The sequence below is a fragment of the Canis lupus genome, chromosome 3 (assembly GCF_048164855.1).
Source record: "Canis lupus baileyi chromosome 3, mCanLup2.hap1, whole genome shotgun sequence".
Taxonomy (NCBI): domain Eukaryota; kingdom Metazoa; phylum Chordata; class Mammalia; order Carnivora; family Canidae; genus Canis; species Canis lupus.
This window is the reverse complement of record NC_132840.1, coordinates 78766195-78777304: the sequence shown is the minus strand read 5'-3', so window position 1 is coordinate 78777304 and position 11110 is coordinate 78766195.

The window sequence follows — 11110 nt, the reverse complement described above, 5'->3', positions numbered from 1 at the left end:
GAGCTGAAGGCAGGAGTTAAACCGTTGAGCCACCCAGGATCCCCACAATACACATAACTAAACAGACCTTTATACCTATTAAAAATATGAATACATTTTATTTATCTGTTTATTCACAATTTGTGTAAACACAATGAATAATTTCACTCTTGGCATATACCCTGTTAAATGAATCCAGTGATCAAATTTTGAAAGAGAACATGTAATTCATTCTTTCAGCCAATATAAATATCGGGCTTCCTCTGTAGGCAAGGCATTGTCTTAGACATTGGCATTGTGACAATAACAAGATACAAAGATCCTTCCCTAGCTGTAGCTTACATTGCAGGGGGAGGAAATAGTCAATAAACAAATAAGCAAGGAAATAAATAAGAAAACATCTGGTAGTATAAATGCTTAAGGAAAACAAAATGTGTAGTATACTAGAGAATAAAGACAAGCTACTTTAGATTAGATGTCCCCACCCAAAAATCTGTCCTCATGACTGCATGTGGCTAAGTATCTTCCAATATCAATCCTCAAGCTTAGCCCAAGCTGAGCCAAGTCTCTGGCCATTCAGAATAAAGACATTTCCCAGCCTCCCTTAAAGCTAGATGTGACCTCAGGACTAAGGTCTGACCAATGGGAAACAAAACATGATGTGTGTGACATCACATCACACCTTTCAAAGAAAAGTATGGCCTCGTCCTCACTTTCCCCTCTTCCTATTCACTGATGGGAATGGAGATATACTCTGAGTCTGGTTCATAGCCAGACTATGAACATTGGGCAAAAATCCCTAAAAATGGAGAATCCACGAGACAGAAGGATCCTAAGTCCCTGAGGCTTTCACCGAGTAGAACCACTATAACAGCACCGACTTCTACAGGAGAAAGTAATGAATTTCTCTATGATTCATAACAGTTATTTGGGCTCTGCCACGCGCTCCGTATCCTACCTAATACCTAATTATGATCAATAAGAAGAGTAAACTTTTAAAGCCAACAATATTCTTTTGAATGTGAAAAGCATATTTACATAAAATGGAAAGAGAGGTCCGTAAGTATAACAGTGTCTGATTCATTTCAGCTCCTACCACGGCCACACATATGCCCTTCTTATGCCTGTGTGTGTTAAATGCTACTTATTTTCATCCAGTTCTTTTAAGGTCATTTCCCTTCCTAAAAGAAGAGCTGCTTGTGTTACTGCATAGAAATACTTAGTACAGGGCAGGTGGCTCCATTGGCGAAGTGTCTGACTTTGGCTCAGGTTGTGATCTCAGGGTCCTAGGACTGAACCCATGTCGGGCACTGTGCTGAGCAGACAGTCTGTGTGTCCCTCTCCCTCTGCCCCTTCCCTTGCTCATGCAATCTCTCTCTCTCTCTCTCAAATAAATAAATAAAATCTTTAAAAAAAATACTTAGTACAGCTCAGAACAAGTTGTTTTGCTCATCCCCTCATTTCCTGCTGCTCTTTATCTTTCCTATCATCATATGATTTCTTATAAGTCTCCTGTTCTGTTTTTCTCTCTCCTCTGATGTTTCCTTAGTGATTCATCTAAGCCCTCGTATTGTTCTTATCATACTTGAGCCCGTTATGTGTTCTTAAAACTTTCAAACCTTTAAGTAACGAAATGCCTAACATGCATGAAATTATTTGATTCATGAATAGATACATATAAATGCTGATGGTTGTATATGCTTAGGTCTTGTGATTGCTATCCATAGTAGACATTGTAAGATAGATTTCAAAAGATCAAATGAATAAATGCTCAGAAATGTGCACAAATCTTTCTTTTTAAAGATTTTATTTATTTATTTATTTATTTATTTATTTATTTATTTGAGAGAGAGAGAGCACATTCAGGGGGAGGAGAAAAGGGAGAAGGAAAAACAGGCTCCCTGCAGGGCAAGGAGGCCAATACAGGGCTCCATCCCAGGATCCTGGGATCATGATCTGAGCTGAAGGCAGATACTTAATCGACTGAGCCACTCAGGCACCCCTGTACACAAGTCTTACTCATTTCTATATAATCACTGGTAATTTGCAAATTTTATATTTGAAGAGATCACATGAAAACCGAGCCCAAAAGGAACTTACCATAGATGGATGGATAATAAATAGGATGGATTGAAAAAAATACAGATCTAGCTACTAGATATTGAATTCTTGTTAGAAACCAGTGTCAAGCAATTTACACAGTAAGATGAACAGCTTTCATTTCAGACAGGGATAATGGCTGTCATCACAAAACCTCTTACCTGCTTGTCAGAAACTCTTTAGAAGATGCTGACTAGGAGGGGAGGAGCAAGATGGCGGAAGAGCAGGGTCTCCAAATCACCTGTCTCCACCAAACTACCTAGAAAACCTTCAAATTATCCTGAAAATCTATGAATTCGGCCTGAGATTTAAAGAGAGACCAGCTGGAATGCTACAGTGAGAAGAGTTCGCGCTTCTATCAAGGTAGGAAGACGGGGAAAAAGAAATAAAGGAACAAAGGCCTCCAAGGGGGAGGGGCCCCGCGAGGAGCCGGGCTGAGGCCGGGGCGAGTGTCCCCAGGACAGGAGAGCCCCGTCCCGGAGGAGCAGGAGCTGCACCAACCTTCCCGGGCGGAAAGGGGCTCGCGGGGAGGTGGAGCAGGACCCAGGAGGGCGGGGATGCCCTCGGGCTCCCGGGGACAGTAACAGCAACTGCGCGCCCAGGAGAGTGCGCCGAGCTCCCTAAGGGCTGCAGCGCGCACGGCGGGACCCGGCGGGACCCGGAGCAGCTGAAGGGGCTCGGGCGGCGGCTCCGCGGAGGGGGCTGCGCGGCCCCGGGAGCAGCTCGGAGGGGCTCGGGCAGAGGAAGAGGCTCCGTGCAGAGGGGGCTGCGCGGTTCCAGGAGCAGCTCGGGGGGCTCGGGCGGCGGCTCCGCGGAGGGGGTTGCGCGGCCCGGGAGCGCGAATCCACCAGCGCAGGCTCCGGAGCACAGGGCGCCGGGACACAGCCCAGGATCCCGCCTCCCCCGGGACAGGCAGAGGCCGGGAGGGCCCAGGACAGCGAGGACGCTCCTGCCCCAGCTGAGCAGATCAGCGGCCCCGCCCCGGAGCCTCCAGGCCCTGCAGACGGAGTTCCTGCCGGAGCTGAATCCAGGTTTCCAGAGCTGCCCCGCCACTGGGGCTGTTCCTCCTGCGGCCTCACGGGGTAAACAACCCCCACTGAGCCCTGCACCAGGCAGGGGCACAGCAGCTCCCCCAACTGCTAACACCTGAAAATCAGCACAACAGGCCCCTCCCCCAGAACACCAGCTAGACGGACAACTTCCAGGAGAAGCCAAGGGACTTAAAGTACACAGAATCAGAAGATACTCCCCGGTGGTTCTTTTTTTGTTTGTTTGTTTTTGTTTTTGTTTTTGTTTTTGTTTTTGTTTTATTTTGCTTTTTGATTTGTATCCTTCCCCCACCCCCTTTTTTTCTCCTTTCTTTTTCTTTCTCTTTTTCTTCCCTTTTTTTTTTCGTTTTTTTTTTCTTTTTCTTCCCTTTTTTTTCCTCTTTCTCTTTTCTTTCCTTCTTTCTCTCCTCTCTTTTTCTCTTTTTTCCCAATACAACTTGCTTTTGGCCACTCTGCACTGAGCAAAATGACTAGAAGGAAAACCTCACCTCAAAAGAAAGAATCAGAAACAGTCCTCTCTCCCACAGAGTTACAAAATCTGGATTACAATTCAATGTCAGAAAGCCAATTCAGAAGCACTATTATACAGCTACTGGTGGCTCTAGAAAAAAGTATAAAGGACTCAAGAGACTTCATGACTGCAGAATTTAGAGCTAATCAGGCAGAAATTAAAAATCAATTGAATGAGATGCAATCCAAACTAGAAGTCCTAACGACGAGGGTTAACGAGGTGGAAGAACGAGTGAGTGACATAGAAGACAAGTTGATAGCAAAGAGGGAAACTGAGGAAAAAAGAGACAAACAATTAAAAGACCATGAAGATAGATTAAGGGAAATAAACGACAGCCTGAGAAAGAAAAACCTACGTTTAATTGGGGTTCCCGAGGGCGCCGAAAGGGCCAGAGGGCCAGAATATGTATTTGAACAAATTCTAGCTGAAAACTTTCCTAATCTGGGAAGGGAAACAGGCATTCAGATCCAGGAAATAGAGAGATCCCCCCCTAAAATCAATAAAAACCGTTCAACACCTCGACATTTAATTGTGAAGCTTGCAAATTCCAAAGATAAAGAGAAGATCCTTAAAGCAGCAAGAGACAAGAAATCCCTGACTTTTATGGGGAGGAGTATTAGGGTAACAGCAGACCTCTCCACAGAGACCTGGCAGGCCAGAAAGGGCTGGCAGGATATATTCAGGGTCCTAAATGAGAAGAACATGCAACCAAGAATACTTTATCCAGCAAGGCTCTCATTCAAAATGGAAGGAGAGATAAAGAGCTTCCAAGACAGGCAGCAACTAAAAGAATATGTGACCTCCAAACCAGCTCTGCAAGAAATTTTAAGGGGGCCTCTTAAAATTCCCCTTTAAGAAGAAGTTCAGTGGAACAGTCCACAAATACAAAGACTGAATAGATATCATGATGACACTAAACTCATATCTCTCAATAGTAACTCTGAATGTGAACGGGCTTAATGACCCCATCAAAAGGCGCAGGGTTTCAGACTGGATAAAAAAGCAGGACCCATCTATTTGCTGTCTACAAGAGACTCATTTTAGACAGAAGGACACCTACAGCCTGAAAATAAAAGGTTGGAGAACCATTTACCATTCGAATGGTCCTCAAAAGAAAGCAGGGGTAGCCATCCTTATATCAGATAAACTAAAATTTACCCCAAAGACTGTAGTGAGAGATGAAGAGGGACACTATATCATACTTAAAGGATCTATCCAACAAGAGGACTTAACAATCCTCAATATATATGCTCCGAATGTGGGAGCTGCCAAATATATAAATCAATTATTAACCAAAGTGAAGAAATACTTAGATAATAATACACTTATACTTGGTGACTTCAATCTAGCTCTTTCTATACTCGATAGGTCTTCTAAGCAAAACATCTCCAAAGAAACGAAAGCTTTAAATGATACACTGGACCAGATGGATTTCACAGATATCTACAGAACTTTACATCCAAATTCAACTGAATACACATTCTTCTCAAGCGCACATGGAACTTTCTCCAGAATAGACCACATATTGGGTCACAAATCGGGTCTGAACCGATACCAAAAGATTGGGATTGTCCCCTGCATATTCTCGGACCATAATGCCTTGAAATTAGAACTAAATCACAACAAGAAGTTTGGAAGGACCTCAAACACATGGAGGTTAAGGACCATCCTGCTAAAAGATAAAAGGGTCAACCAAGAAATTAAGGAAGAATTAAAAAGATTCATGGAAACTAATGAGAATGAAGATACAACCGTTCAAAATCTTTGGGATGCAGCAAAAGCAGTCCTAAGGGGGAAATACATCGCAATACAAGCATCCATTCAAAAACTGGAAAGAACTCAAATACAAAAGCTAACCTTACACATAAAGGAGCTAGAGAAAAAACAGCAAATAGATCCTACACCCAAGAGAAGAAGGGAGTTAATAAAGATTCGAGCAGAACTCAACGAAATCGAGACCAGAAGAACTGTGGAACAGATCAACAGAACCAGGAGTTGGTTCTTTGAAAGAATTAATAAGATAGATAAACCATTAGCCAGCCTTATTAAAAAGAAGAGAGAGAAGACTCAAATTAATAAAATCATGAATGAGAAAGGAGAGATCACTACCAACACCAAGGAAATACAAACGATTTTAAAAACATATTATGAACAGCTATACGCCAATAAATTAGGCAATCTAGAAGAAATGGACGCATTCCTGGAAAGCCACAAACTACCAAAACTGGAACAGGAAGAAATAGAAAACCTGAACAGGCCAATAACCAGGGAGGAAATTGAAGCAGTCATCAAAAACCTCCCAAGACACAAGAGTCCAGGGCCAGATGGCTTCCCAGGAGAATTTTATCAAACGTTTAAAGAAGAAATCATACCTATTCTCCTAAAGCTGTTTGGAAAGATAGAAAGAGATGGAGTACTTCCAAATTCGTTCTATGAAGCCAGCATCACCTTAATTCCAAAGCCAGACAAAGACCCCGCCAAAAAGGAGAATTACAGACCAATATCCCTGATGAACATGGATGCAAAAATTCTCAACAAGATACTGGCCAATAGGATCCAACAGTACATTAAGAAAATTATTCACCATGACCAAGTAGGATTTATCCCTGGGACACAAGGCTGGTTCAACACCCGTAAAACAATCAATGTGATTCATCATATCAGCAAGAGAAAAACCAAGAACCATATGATCCTCTCATTAGATGCAGAGAAAGCATTTGACAAAATACAGCATCCATTCCTGATCAAAACTCTTCCGAGTGTAGGGATAGAGGGAACATTCCTCGACATCTTAAAAGCCATCTATGAAAAGCCCACAGCAAATATCATTCTCAATGGGGAAGCACTGGGAGCCTTTCCCCTAAGATCAGGAACAAGACAGGGATGTCCACTCTCACCACTGTTATTCAACATAGTACTGGAAGTCCTAGCCTCAGCAATCAGACAACAAAAAGACATTAAAGGCATTCAAATTGGCAAAGAAGAAGTCAAACTCTCCCTCTTCGCCGATGACATGATACTCTACATAGAAAACCCAAAAGTCTCCACCCCAAGATTGCTAGAACTCATACAGCAATTCGGTAGCGTGGCAGGATACAAAATCAATGCCCAGAAGTCAGTGGCATTTCTATACACTAACAATGAGACTGAAGAAAGAGAAATTAAGGAGTCAATCCCATTTACAATTGCACCCAAAAGCATAAGATACCTAGGAATAAACCTCACCAAAGATGTAAAGGATCTATACCCTCAAAACTATAGAACACTTCTGAAAGAAATTGAGGAAGACACAAAGAGATGGAAAAATATTCCATGCTCATGGATTGGCAGAATTAATATTGTGAAAATGTCAATGTTACCCAGGGCAATATACACGTTTAATGCAATCCCTATCAAAATACCATGGACTTTCTTCAGAGAGTTAGAACAAATTATTTTAAGATTTGTGTGGAATCAGAAAAAACCCCGAATAGCCAGGGGAATTTTAAAAAAGAAAACCATATCTGGGGGCATCACAATGCCAGATTTCAGGTTGTACTACAAAGCTGTGGTCATCAAGACAGTGTGGTACTGGCACAAAAACAGACACATAGATCAGTGGAACAGAATAGAGAATCCAGAAGTGGACCCTGAACTTTATGGGCAACTAATATTCGATAAAGGAGGAAAGACTATCCATTGGAAGAAAGACAGTCTCTTCAATAAATGGTGCTGGGAAAATTGGACATCCACATGCAGAAGAATGAAACTAGACCACTCTCTTTCACCATACACAAAGATAAACTCAAAATGGATGAAAGATCTAAATGTGAGACAAGATTCCATCAAAATCCTAGAGAAGAACACAGGCAACACCCTTTTTGAACTCGGCCATAGTAACTTCTTGCAAGATACATCCACGAAGGCAAAAGAAACAAAAGCAAAAATGAACTATTGGGACTTCATCAAGATAAGAAGCTTTTGCACAGCAAAGGATACAGTCAACAAAACTCAACGACAACCTACAGAATGGGAGAAGATATTTGCAAATGATATATCAGATAAAGGGCTAGTTTCCAAGATCTATAAAGAACTTATTAAACTCAGCACCAAAGAAACAAACAATCCAATCATGAAATGGGCAAAAGACATGAACAGAAATCTCACAGAGGAAGACATAGACATGGCCAACATGCATATGAGAAAATGCTCTGCATCACTTGCCATCAGGGAAATACAAATCAAAACTACAATGAGATACCACCTCACACCAGTGAGAATGGGGAAAATTAACAAGGCAGGAAACAACAAATGTTGGAGAGGATGCGGAGAAAAGGGAACCCTCTTACACTGTTGGTGGGAATGTGAACTGGTGCAGCCACTCTGGAAAACTGTGTGGAGGTTCCTCAAACAGTTAAAAATATACCTGCCCTACGACCCAGCAATTGCACTGTTGGGGATTTACCCCAAAGATACAGATGCAATGAAACGCCGGGACACCTGCACCCCGATGTTTCTAGCAGCAATGGCCACGATAGCCAAACTGTGGAAGGAGCCTCGGTGTCCAACGAAAGATGAATGGATAAAGAAGATGTGGTTTATGTATACAATGGAATATTACTCAGCTATTAGAAATGACAAATACCCACCATTTGCTTCAACGTGGATGGAACTGGAGGGTATTATGCTGAGTGAAGTAAGTCAGTCGGAGAAGGACAAACATTATATGTTCTCATTCATTTGGGGAATATAAATAATAGTGAAAGGGAAAAGAAGGGAAGGGGGAAGAAATGTGTGGGAAATATCAGAAAGGGAGACAGAACGTAAAGACTGCTAACTCTGGGAAACGAACTAGGGGTGGTAGAAGGGGAGGAGGGCGGGGGGTGGGAGTGAATGGGTGACGGGCGCTGGTGTTATTCTGTATGTTAGTAAATTGAACACCAATAAAAAAATAAAAAATAAAAAAAAAAAAAAAATAAAAAAAAAAGAAGATGCTGACTATTGTTTAAGAGTAATAATTGCCATCAACTACAAGCAAACATACTTTGGGCAAATAAGGACAAATAAGTACCAAAGGAGAGAAGCAGAATGAAGCTCATGGGTCTGAATCCCTGAGGATCAATAGAAAGCATACCTTCCTCATCTAGAGGCAAAAATTGTACAGAAAACTAGGAATCAGGTTTTGATAGATTTTTTAAAGATTTTATTTATTTATTCATGAGAGACTCAGAGAGAGAGGCAGAAAAATAGGCAGAGGGAGAAGCAGGCTCCTCACAGGGAGCCTGATCCTCAGACCCCGGGATCATACCCTGGCCAAAGGCAGATGCTCAACCACTGAGCCATCCGGGCATCCCAGGTTCTGATGTTTTAATATCGACTTGGTTTTGCTATTGAATTCAGTCTATGAGTCTAGGCTCAATTCCTACCTCTATTACTTAGTAGTTGTGTAATCTCGAGGAAACAACTTCTCTCGTGATACATACCATCATTTGTGAAGTAGACTAATAATACCTACCCTATATATATTTTGTGAGGATTAAATAAAATATGATTTTTAAAGACATCTGTCACAAGTAGGCACTCTTTAAATGTTAGTTCCACCTTCCCTTTCTTGGGATTTTTCTCCTTTTCTTGGATTACCCTGGTTAAATCTTGAGAGTCTGGAAATTTTATACCATTTAAATTCTCTGTTCTCTAGAGAAGGATTATTAGAAGCATTACTAGATTTCTTATATTTTTAATGACTCTAGAAAAATTAGTTTTTGTTTTTGTTACTCACCATGTCTTTCACTGTTATTACATGTAGACAAGACTAAAAACAAAACAAAACAAAAAAGAACTAAGCCAACAAAGAAAACAAAACTTCATCCTAATATTAGGTAGGGCAGAATAAGGGGGAGGGATTCTATTAATAAAATTAACATTCCATCTATTTTCAATAATAATCATAGGAGTGAGTAGTTTGTGTTAGGATATGTATAAGCATTATTTCATTAACTCCTCACAATCACTTTGTGAAATACTATTATAACCCCATTTTATAAATGGGTATATTAAGATTCAGAAAGGACTACTGACCTTCTCAAGGACTTACAGCTATTGAGAAACAAGCCTGTTCTTCACACCAGAAGCTCCAAGGTGGATACTTTTTTCACTATCTTAGAATTTCTTTTACAACCAAAAGAGGTAAAGGAATAGGTAGAAATTGGGGGGTGAGGAATGGCAGGTCTAATCCCTGAGGTTTGTAAAGAACAAAGAGATTCCATGGGAAGTCTCTTCAAAGTAGAAAAAGAAAAAAAGGGTGGTCAAGGGGATCTCTTTGACTCCTAATTCCTTTCAAGATTATCTTGATTACCATGTACTATTTTTTCACTCTTAAATTCTCTCAGCACCCAGCATTTAATTGCTCCCTAAGCTCAGAGGGCTTCTGTTTCCCTGAATCTTGTAATACATCATGGATAGGGTTCCAGAGGGACTATGAGATAATTTAAAATCCTAAAAGGTAGGAGATCATTCTACTTCTGCTAACTCTGAGATAATATAATCACACTAGGCAATAGGATGTTCATCAAATGTATAGCATCCTCCCTCTGTGTGAGTCTGAATGCAAAAAGACCATTTGGGGTCTACAGTTAGAGCATCCAAGTCCAATTCCATGCCACCTAGGGAAGACAGACGTTTGAAATGGAGAGCCCCACACCTCTATAGAAGAAACTGAAAATAAAAGGAAGGAAAATTTTGTTTTCCTTACTTGAGGCAGTCATGATCATTTGACCACGTAAGTCTCAGAGCATCTCCCCATCTTTCTCAATTTTTTACTTTGACTGTCACTCTAGAGTCTTGAGTAGCAAGGACTGTTGGAAGAAATCACAGCCAAGGGCTTCCTTCTCATTTCATGCAATGACTATAATCCTTACGTCCATTCACTCCATCAAATAGCATGCAGGAATGCATTCATTTACTCTTTCTTTTGTTCATCAAGACTTAATTCTGCATCTATCATATTCCAAGCACCACATAGTTGCTTAGGATTAAAGAATTCGATGTATTCCCTGACATGGAGAAAATATATTTATTTTAGGAATTATTTATTTATTTGAGAGGGAAGGGGCAGAGGGAGAGGGAAAGATGCAAACACCCCACTGAGCACAAAGCCCAATGTGGGGTTCTATCTTATGACTCTGAGAGGATGACCTGAGCCGAAATCATGAATCTAATGCTTAAGCAACTGAGCCACCCAGGTAGTTCCAGAAAATATATTTCTATGGCATGGAGAAAATAATCCTTCTGATACAAACATATATAAAAGACATTCTCTCAGTTATCTTTTAAATTCTTCAGAGAATGGATATATTTCTTCTTACATACTCCCTTTCCTTTTCCTTTTCCAAAAAATGTAGTATTTCTCAAGGTTTGGCCTCCACACCTCTTTTGGCCTCCTTTACTGTGTTTCCCAGAGTGACCTCATTCAAGTTTAAGACATTGACTATCC